Raw genomic sequence first — 10897 nt, 5'->3', positions numbered from 1 at the left:
TAAGATCATCTTAATGATTTCGAGACTTTATCACAATTCATCCTCTAAGTGCATTCTGATAGTTAAGAAGAGGAGTTATGAATTGTTGAAGTGGTTAAATCAAGAAGATGATTCATACTTCGTTCTAAAAACAATTCTAAGAGTTATACTCTAAGATTGTAACTTGAGTGACACGTCTTAAAGAAGGTTTAAAAACACTTATCAAATGTAAGAGTAAAAGTTTTCTACTCTTGTACATTTAAAATTGGTAATTTGTGATGTTTTGGATAAAACAAAGATCAACTAAGGCCAATTGTGTTAAGTGTCTGTCTTGATTAGAATCCACACTATCTATTGAATATTTGGCAAGAAAGTCTTATAGATCAAGGAGATATTGAGAGTCTAAAAGATCCTAAAAGGGTTTCAAGAAGTAATCAAGAATAAAAACCTGTATTTCATCACTAGCACACAACTAGAGGTTTATAACCTATCGTGTTGACATTTCTGTGCCCATTCCAGTTAAGATGGCTATACATTTGAGTTCTACATGTTCTCAATTGTTTGCATTGCTACTTGGAAGCAATGGCAGGCCCTTGAGCTGCCAGGTGGCAAGAAGTTAAGATTTCACAAGTTCAATCCATATAAGTTAGGATTTGTCACTAACCTAGTCTTGTGATTATGGTTTTGAAAAATTCATGTGGATAAGAACACATACACCATAAAATCTAAGTGTCATAAGGTTTATCTCCGATTCATGAAAATGACGGTAAGGAAATTCTTTCACCAAGTAGATTTTAAGTAGATAGCAATTGTAATATTTGCAGTTCTCAAAGTCGTTAGTGGAGCGTGCGTGGTTAACCAGCACACTAACATTGACTTATGAGAAATGGCAAAAGGTCTAAACAATTGAGACTATGATTACAGCATCCCTTTTCATAGTTCTGAAATTATTTAGACACACCTGTGAGTTATCTAAAATAAGGTGTATGACTTTGATAAAGTCTTATCAAAGCAATCTAGTATCAGAAATCTGAACTTTGGTAAGAAAGTCAATAAAGTAATGACTTCTAGAAGTCCATCTGTTTTCTGGATACATGTCAAAGCTAGTGGGAGCATAAGTGTTATGCTAATAATCATCATGTTAGTGTGAGCATGATAATTATGATAAGTACTCCAAGTTAGCAATGTTAATTATAGAAAACAAAAGTTTCAATTCGTGAGGTTGCAGGGGTTGAAAAAGTTGTTTTGCTATAATTAAGGGAGACGAAATTATACTTCATTTCAATTCTAAAAATTTTAGATTGAGTTTATAATCATTCTAAAGAGCTTATATTGAGGTTTTAATCACCTTTAGTCAAGAATATATATATATATATATATATATATATATATATATATAAATGAATTTCATGTTGGATTTGTTCAACCTAAGAAAATTCTATATATTGCGTTCTCAAAATTCGATTATGATTACGACATCCCTTTTCATAGTCAAAATTTGAGAATATGGCAAACAAAAAATTATTATGGCAAAAGACTGGTCTAGAACCATGTCTTTATGTGAAACATCATGAATTGTGTCCCATTTAGTTTGGGTACAAGATCGATTACATTTGCCATAATATTTATCCTTTATGATCTTTCCAAATGCCTTAGGGCATTAAGGAGGAAAATGTCTAGAATTGGATATGACTAAAGTGATTAAGCAATTGTCGAGGACAATCTAAGGTTTACTAGAGATTGTTTGCTCAAGGACAGTTAGAATTATACTATTAATATTGGAAGGACCATATTGAAATAGTATGAAAAGAGGCAACTCTTGTTCAGAAGTGGTAGTCAAAATGGGAATATAGAGTTGTCTTCATAGGTGGAAGCAATCCATGTAAGGTTTAAAAAACTTAATGCAAGAAGCATGTTCAAAGCAATGCGCTTTGAATTTGAGAATTCGTTTCCGTGGAATTGCTTTCCATTAGGATACTCTGTAATGATTGTTGCCAAGTCTGTGTGGATTTTGTGCATAATCATTACAAGAGGAACATTGCATATAAGTTTAAAATCTAAACAAATTTCGATAAATGTTAGGAATTCTTACATTTACGACAAGGATTTTGAAGTGTCAAAAGAGAATCATTGAAATTATGTTCAATCAATCTAGTTCACAAAGAAAAGGATAATAGACAAACATAGAGTTAATACTTGGTGTATGGCAAAGCTATTGTTTAGAAAACATAGTGTACATGCTCGGAGCATGGGACACCTAGTGTTTTAATTCAAGTATAAAGTTGATAAAACCGAAACAATGAATAATGAGTAATCAGTATGGTGATAAATAGAAAGTGTTTTATTTATATTCATAGGTTTTGGTACCATATTAGATTCATTTATTCTTGTGTGTTCACTTTGCATGTTTTGACTTCCATAATAACTAGGTTATTCTTCCAGAATGACCAAGTTATTCAAACCATCCACAGTCGGTCATATGTTGGAAGTAGATATAAATCAAGACTGTCATGGGTTGGCTTGTAGAGGTCCAAGTTGGTGGACAAAGTTGTGCTACAACACTCATGAGTGCTCATAAGTTTTCAGTATTGGATTCAACCCGCGCTCATTTGAATCACTTCATGGATTTTATCACGAGTGATCATGAGACGATAATATCTTATATTCTTCAAACCTAGAGATATGATTTGTTACTATGAGTTCGTTGTACATTGATTGCACGAAAACACATTGGTAACTCGATGTTATAAAACGTGCCTTTGTGTATGATTCAACAAGTATTAGAACAAGCCATATGAGTCGAAGTTCATCCATTCCTTTTACATTCGGGATAAAAGCGATATCTGTGGGCCCCTCGATGATTTAATGATGACACATGTGAGTACTTGGCCAAGCCAGGACTGATTTGATTTGTTCAATTAGTCAGTCGTCATGAATTGGAAATCGGGAAACAACAAATGGACAGAGAGAATGATTATAACCCATGTATAAGTCCATATGATATCTACAATGGAGGAATATATGATCCCTTCTCTCATGGACACGTCATTAACAAAGGTCAGAGTTCGTTGACAAGATCAGAGTTTGACAACGGCTTTAAGAGCTATGATTGCCAGTTGGTTTTTGAAGTCATACTCAATAATAGTTTTAGACTCATCCAAGTAGGAGAGTATTGGATTAATGTCTAAGTCCATAACTATATTTGGTATGTACTTGACCCGACTCAACATGGTCCATTTGGGTTGCACTTCACCGACACAATTTATATGGATAGTCTTTTGAGAATAGTATATTTATGATTTATATTAATATATTATAAGTTCTAATATATTAATATGGAATCATATTATTTAATTAGTATTGATCAAGAATTTATTTAGAATTAATTAAGTGATTAAAAGGAACTAATTAAATATGGACTCTTATATATATATATATATATATATATATATATATATATATATATATATATATATATATATATATATATATATATATGGAATGGGCCAAGTTCATTTAGGTTCGGCTAAGCTATCTTGGATTGTCCATGGAGTTTTAACCCATGGATCCTATGAAATGAAAGGTCATGGATATTAGGGTTTACATGGATGTAACCCTAATCCTCCATACTATATAAAGAGGCCTTTGGCACAAGAAATGACACTAGTGTGTGAGGACATAAGAGTGGGCCGATTTTAGTGTGCATACATATTCTCTCAAGTTCTTCCAAGGTGTTTTGGTAATTTTGATTCCACTTGAGGCTTCCACACTATTGGGGCTAAGCTCTTAAAGCTTGAAGACATCAAGCTACATCAAAAGGTATGTCGTCTAACTAGAACTTTGTAGTATAGGTGCTACATAATATGCTAGTTAGGATGAAACCTTGGAATATTTAATATTTTCATGTATAATAGAGAAAACATAGATCCAAGGTTTATAGGGTTGCATCTACACCATATGAGTGTTTGAATGCTCAAAACCCAACATCCCTTTCATGATTCAACAATATGATATATGATATGATTGTGAGAACTGCATGCTAGATTAGGGCTAAGGATCTGCTCAATATTATATGATAGGAGAGATGCCTTTATATGCCTGAATGTATGAGCTTTAGAATTGCATGCTAGTATGGACTCCAGATTAGAGGATAAAATGGCCTGATTAGTGTATGTTGGTTAGATTTTTCGTTGCCTGAATGCTGCTTTCTTTGTGCTCGGTGGGACTCTTAGTAGTGTGAATTGACTGCTAAGTGATTTTGCTAACTTACATGTGGCATATGTTAAATAATCTCAAAGTGATGGATTTGACCCTATCATGCAACTCTTGTATTAGTGTAACCGTTCTAGGGCTGAGTCTTTTACTCGAGGGATTATCTAGTCTCTGTTGCATGTAACTATAATCAAGAGGAAGTTAGTTGACATTGGTCGGAGTCCTTCAGTAGCTGAGGGCTAGGTGGGGTAAGGAACCTAGGATAGCCTAGGATATGCTTCAATGGGTTCGTGGTGCGGTTTAGTGAGTTTTCGGTGAATTAGTTTGAGGAGGAGACTTAGAGGATTCAGGTTGATTATTGAGGAAAGTATGGATAGGTGTGGAAGTTAGTATTGGGCCCGTACTACTGAAAGCATATGATCCATAATTGAATCAGTGAGCGTCTTGGATGATCTAAGAAGTTTATGGGAGGAGGATTTTTGGGTATGTCTTAATCGTTGTCTTGTTGTGTTTCAGTTTGGAGATGAGCACTCAGGGAGATGGTTTAGGTTCTGGTTCAGGTGCGGGTTCCGACTCTGGTGCAAGTGTTGAGCTAATTAGTGAGCAGATGCGGGAGTTCATCTCATCAGAGGTTTCTCACCGTATTTCGGAGATTTTAGATGAGCGCTTGGGCGCGTTCCGTACTGAGATTATGACCATCGTTGGAGCTCACACTCTTTCTTTCCGAGAGTTCCGAGCTTGCAGAACGGATGTGTTCCATGAGGAGAGGGACCTCGTTATAAGTCGGAGGTGGTTAGTAGATATAGCTAATGCGTTCAGGACGAGTTTCTACCCTAAGGAGGCGAAGGTTAGATATCATTTTTGCCTATTGAAGGACAGGGCATGAGATTGGTGGGAAGAGGTCGGTAGTGAGTTGGGTGATGATGTTGTTGATGCTATGTCATAGGATGACTTCTCGACTAGGTTCGGGGCTGTGTTTGCTCTGACGATTGAGGTACAATAGTTGGTGCGAGAGTTTTTGGATCTTCGCCACACTACAGAGACTATGGAAGAGATCACTGTGAAGTTCTGGGAGAGGGCTTTGATGGTACCGCAGTATGCAGTAGATGAGGAAATAAAGAAGGTAAGGTATCATGATATGCTATGGGATGATATTAGGGAGTTCGTGAGTGTTTCAGGATGCGAGACCCTGAATGATATGGTTTCTAGAGCCTGAGAGCGGGAGATGGATTTGGAGCACCTTGGGAAGAGTGGATCAGATCCGGTGCATTTAGTAGAGGGTCATGGGAAGAGACCCAAGACTTCTGATTAGTATTTGAAAAGCCAGCAGGGTTAGGGTCAGTGCAACACATGCGGGAAAACGCATGATCGACTTTGCCATTCTAAGGGTTTGGGATGCTACAAGTATGGCAGGGTTGGTCACGTCAGCAGGGATTGTCCTCAGGGGCACACCCGTTATGTTTTCACTACAATCAGGTGGGCCACAAGAAGGTTGACTATCCGATGTTGATAGGAGGAACTGTGAGTATGCCTGCTTCGGCTACTTTGAGGATCATCAATGGACGAGAGGGTAGGTTCGAAGCTCCACTGGAGAGGAGTCAGGCTTTGCAGTGTCAAATAGGGGAGATCAAGACTCCAATAGGCAATGTTGCGGGTATATATCTTTTGCTATCTTTTCAGTTTATCTAAATTCTATTGTTTGGAATGTTGCATCGGTTTTGGGTAAGTGTATCTTTGGTTTATTTATCTCCTTATGTTTGGGATATATCTTCAAGATCTATTATATGCCATTTGCATGCCATGAATCATTGGTGGATTAGTGCAGGGTTGTTTCCCTTATAGCGAGTTTGGAGTGTTTGGTGTTATCTTGGTTTGTAGTCAAGATTGGTTTGGTGGCATTGTGTAGAAGAGTTATTTTCAAAAATCAACGGGTTAGTTATCTAGTATCGCCAAAATTCAGGGGTTTTTGCATTGGTGCACGGATTGGATTTTGAGGGTGCCGAGGGTATTGGTATGCTGTTGTGGTTTAGATTGGAACATTCGTCCTTAGGACTTCAAGATTTGATTGTGATATCATTTTAAACATCTGGGGTTATAAGTAATGTTGGGATTTGGGAAGTGTTCAGCTGGTATTCAGGGGTTGTTTGGTCTTCGGAAGTATCAAAGGAGCCTTATTTTTGCCTGAGTTGCAGTTAGTCAGAATCAACAAATATTCGGTCTTGGAAGCAGGAAAAGATTCGTGGGTTCAAGGCAAGGGTCATAATTTTCTTCACCAACATAAGAGATCGGTGAGTTGTTATAGTATCATGGGATGTGATCTGGATTAACAGGTCGGTTGATATTTCAAGGGTATCCGTTAGGGTTTCATAAATCTGATGATCAATGAATTTGGCTAGCAATGGAATGCTAGTATTGTTCAGCGCAGGGTATGGGTGGTTCACAGCAATCGATAAAGATGGATAGGAAAATCCATAAGGATTTAAAGGTGGGAAACATTAGTCGAATTAAAGAGGGGGAGAATCGTTCAGGTATTCAAAACAAAAGTAGGCATGAAACTAGGATGAGTTTCGCATCCCCATCGGGGAGGAAGGCGGCCTGAGTGGCTATTCAGATTGAGGATTGTGTGAGTTGGAGTTAGGGATACTTTCCAACATTGGGTTCGCTTCTTCCTAGTGTTTGATAGCAGACTTTAGGGGACCTAGGTTAGGGTTCTAGTCATGACTCGGGTTCAGCTTGGGTGTTGGGTCGAGTGCAAGCTCAACTCTGAATACGTTCGAATTAATAGGATTAACGGTAAGGCTTGGGCGGCAGTTGTTGCAAGGTGGATGTTTTATAAGACTGTGGGGTGTCCTGTAGCATTCACTAGTGGTCAGTTAGTGTGGGGAGTATTGTAAGACTGTCGGGGGGTAGCATTCACTGGTCTTTGTGCAGAGGTGAGATTTTAGCAAAGCTGTGAACTGCCCACAAGTAGCTTATGATGGTTTAGGCTTGGTTGGGCATGTTCGCAAGGTTGTGGGAGGGCCACAACAGGTTTGGAATCAGGAATTGGTAGGTCGCAGGAGACTGGGTATGAGATAAGACTACATATGGTCCTGTTGCGTTCAGTTTAGTATCATGTGGGTGTCGTGATGGTTCAGGTAATTATCATCAGTCAAGGTTTTCTTTCGGATGTCGTGTGGGCCGACTGTGTGAGTGTCTTTTGAAAGCAGCTAATGTGCATCATGATGTTTCGGGTAGTATTAGTGATTCGAGTTTCGTGTGTAGAGTAGCTTTTTGTTTGACAAATGCTAAGTCGCTTGTAGTGGATTAAACAATCTCAGGGTGGTTGATTTGACTCTGTTGCGCAGATCTTGCCTGAGTCTAACTGTTGTAGGGATGGATATTCTACTCGAAGGATTATTTGAGCCATCTGTCAAGTGTAAATGATCTGCAATTGTATATGATCAGTGATTTTGTTCCTTTAAAGCATCAAGATAATCTGGGTTGAAAGCACTTGTTTATTCGGGGCTTCATATCGAATTGGTTTGATAGTGGTTCAAAGTGGGTGGTCTGTCAGGAAGTCAGATCAATTTGAGATTCCAAATTTCAGGAAAGGTAGATGTGCTTTTTCTTTGAGGGTTTAAGGTTCATTCTTCTTAAGGTTGTTGAGTTCTACTAGGGTTCATTTCAGTTGTCGTGGGAAGGCGATAGTATTCTCGGGTTGTGGTAGTGCAGATCAGATTGTTTGGCATGTGGAGAAAAGTAAGGACAAATTACAAGGACAAAATCTAATTTAAGTGGGGGAGAGTTGTAACGCCCGAGATCTTGAGGAGAAATTGTTGAGAATAAACCTAATTCAAATTGAACATAGCGGTTGGAGGAACCAACTTGTCGTGTTTAGGATGGAAGAATCACGAGGATTAAATGAACCAACACGGCGAGTTGAGTTGCCTCAACTTGGTGAATTGGTGGCTGGGAAGGAAACCCTAATTTCTAGGGTGTTGCACCATATTTAAAGGCATTAAGTTCCTTTGGCTGGCCTCCGTATCAGCCTCCATTATTATCAAAACCCTAAAATGAGTTGTAGCCTCCATTGTCAAGCATTTAAGCATTGGAAGAAAGTTTGATGTCCATTTTGTGCATTGTGAAGGAGTTAGAAGATCTTGAACTTTATAAGCTTGGAGAAGAGGACTTGAATCCAGAATCATTATCCATTGTGCAAGGAGTTTGAGGTATCAAGTTCTTATCTTGATGGCCAGATGTTTAGATCTTTCTTTTAGGTTAATTTTTATGTTTCAGTCATGGGTTGGATAGATGTTGGGATTAAGACGTCCCAAAGCGTTGTTCTTTTAGATCTAGGGTTTTCATGGACTCTTTTGGCATAAAGGTGCCAACTGTATGGATTTAAGGGCTTCATGCTGTCACACCACCGAACCAAACGGCGGAAACGTCCAAGGGCTCACATGACTTAAATTGAATATCATCACAATGAATATACATGAATCGTAACATAAACATCACCATGCATCAATACAATACAACTGACATTGTTCACATCAAGTACATTGTTTAAACATTACATATCCATAGCATAAATTGTTTGATAGTTTTCAAAAGCATAACACCCTAACATACTTGGTACTACTGCTCAGCCTACCTGTTACCTGAGAATACAAGTTATTTTGAAAAACGTCAACATATGGAATGTTGGTGAGTTCATAAGCATGGTTGTTTTGAAAATGTTTGTATAGTTGTTAAAACCCAGAAAATCTGATATTTTCTAAAAAGACAATTGTTTATACCAAAGTGTGAAGATCCATAGTTTTGTACGTGAGTGATTTCAAGTGTGTATAAATGAGAAGTTTTGCATAATAGTTATTGAAAAGTACGAGTGATTGGTGTTGATTTCCTTGAAAAACCCGATGTTTTCCGATGACATAATATAATATAATTGTTTCGTATTGCTATACCATCACAACAATTGATTGTGCTTTTCCTTGATTACTTGGATAGTACTTGGATAATTACTAGTTCGTCTGTCTTGGCATTCTAACGAACGCCGGAATTGATCTTAAGATTTTGTCACCCTAGACTGGCCGAGTCTAACTGTAGCGAACAGCTGAGGTGTGGGGGAGTCACCCCCGTATAGATCTATACACAAACTCTCGCTCTCCCTCCAGGAGACTTTGATTATAATTACAGACTACAAACGACCCATAAAGGTGCCGCCCGTTATTACTCACTGAATCCAAATTGAATTTGATTACCATTGATTAACGACCTGTATTTGTTTACTGTATTGAAGGTACGCCTAACAAATGAGGAGAAGAGGATTACAAAGTCCTGCTAATTATGTGTATTATTTAAGGCTGTTGGGTATACGAAGGACACGTAGGCCGTTTCCGCATTTGATTTATTAGGACCTTACTAGCAATGGTAATGGGCCACTGAGGCCCAATAGCACTTGAAAGCCATTGAGGGTCCCTTAAACATGTAATTGGGTCACATGAGGCCCAATAACATTGATTTTCTATCATTAGGCTCAAAAGTTATGTTAATGGGTCAGAAGGCCCAATAAGCATTATTTGAGACTTTCAAGCCCAAAGATTTGAATTTTTACTTGTTTTAGGTATAGTATAATTGTTGGAAGGTTTAATTGAACGATTGTTAATTTTGTATTGGCATGAGACCGGTCGGTTGTTTATAACGATATTTGGAATTACACGTATATTCATCTTTCTATTTTTATGAGTTGTAGTTTGGTATTTTTGACTCAAATATCTTAGTAATAAAATAATTGGTTCAAAATATTGGTTTGAACTTTTCAGCCCTTCTTTAATAAAAATGACAATTTTAGTCCCTTATTTAAAAAAAGACATTTTAGGCCCTGAAACCATTTTCTTGACATTTTTGACCCATAGACTTGTTTAAGTGATGTTTTTAGTTCAAAATTTACTCTTTGGCAGTTTCAACCCCCCCCCCCCCTCCCCCCACCAGCAAAGAGTTTTTCAGTTTAAGCCCAAACTTTTCGCAATTTTTACAATTTTGGCCCCAAATCCAAAAAGTTTACATTTTTGATCCTTGTTTGGAAAATAAATCATTTTAACCCCTAAATTTGTTTTCTTTACCCTTTTACCCCCTGTTTTGAGTAGTTTACCATTTCAATCCCTTGAAAATTGTGTTTTCGCAATTTTTGGCTCAATGGGCCGAAAAGCCCAAATTTTGGCATATTAAGCTACAAATTACATTTCTAGACCTTAAAAGAGTATCATATTCATTAAAACATTTATTTTTACTGTTTTGACTCTTTTAGTCCTTAAGAAAACTGTGGATGGCAAAATTTCAACCCAACTTTTGTTTATTTGACAAATTAAGTCCAAAAATGGGTTTTATGTTGTAACATGCTTATTATAACCTTGGATGATAAATTTTCTTAACTTGTTAAGTGTAATACATCCTAGATCACATATTTTTCCCTCATGAACTATAGATCTCGAAATATCTTTCATTTTTGGCACATATTTACCACATAAACACAAGAAATCACACATAACATACAAATACACATAGATCTACACATTTTAATTGTATTCTCCCCCATAAAACATATGAAATCGAAAATAGAGGGGTATGAACTCAAATTTGCTTGTTGTTTTTGATTTGAAGAAGAAATGGAAGAAGTTTGATGCTATTTTCGGCCCTAGAAAGCTTCTTGAGAAGACTTTGG

This window comes from Lactuca serriola, chromosome 4 (assembly GCF_051521515.1).
Source record: "Lactuca serriola cultivar US96UC23 chromosome 4, Lser_US96UC23_V15, whole genome shotgun sequence".
NCBI lineage: Eukaryota > Viridiplantae > Streptophyta > Magnoliopsida > Asterales > Asteraceae > Lactuca > Lactuca serriola.
The sequence above is the reverse complement of the archived record's forward strand: the minus strand, read 5'-3'. Positions refer to the sequence as shown.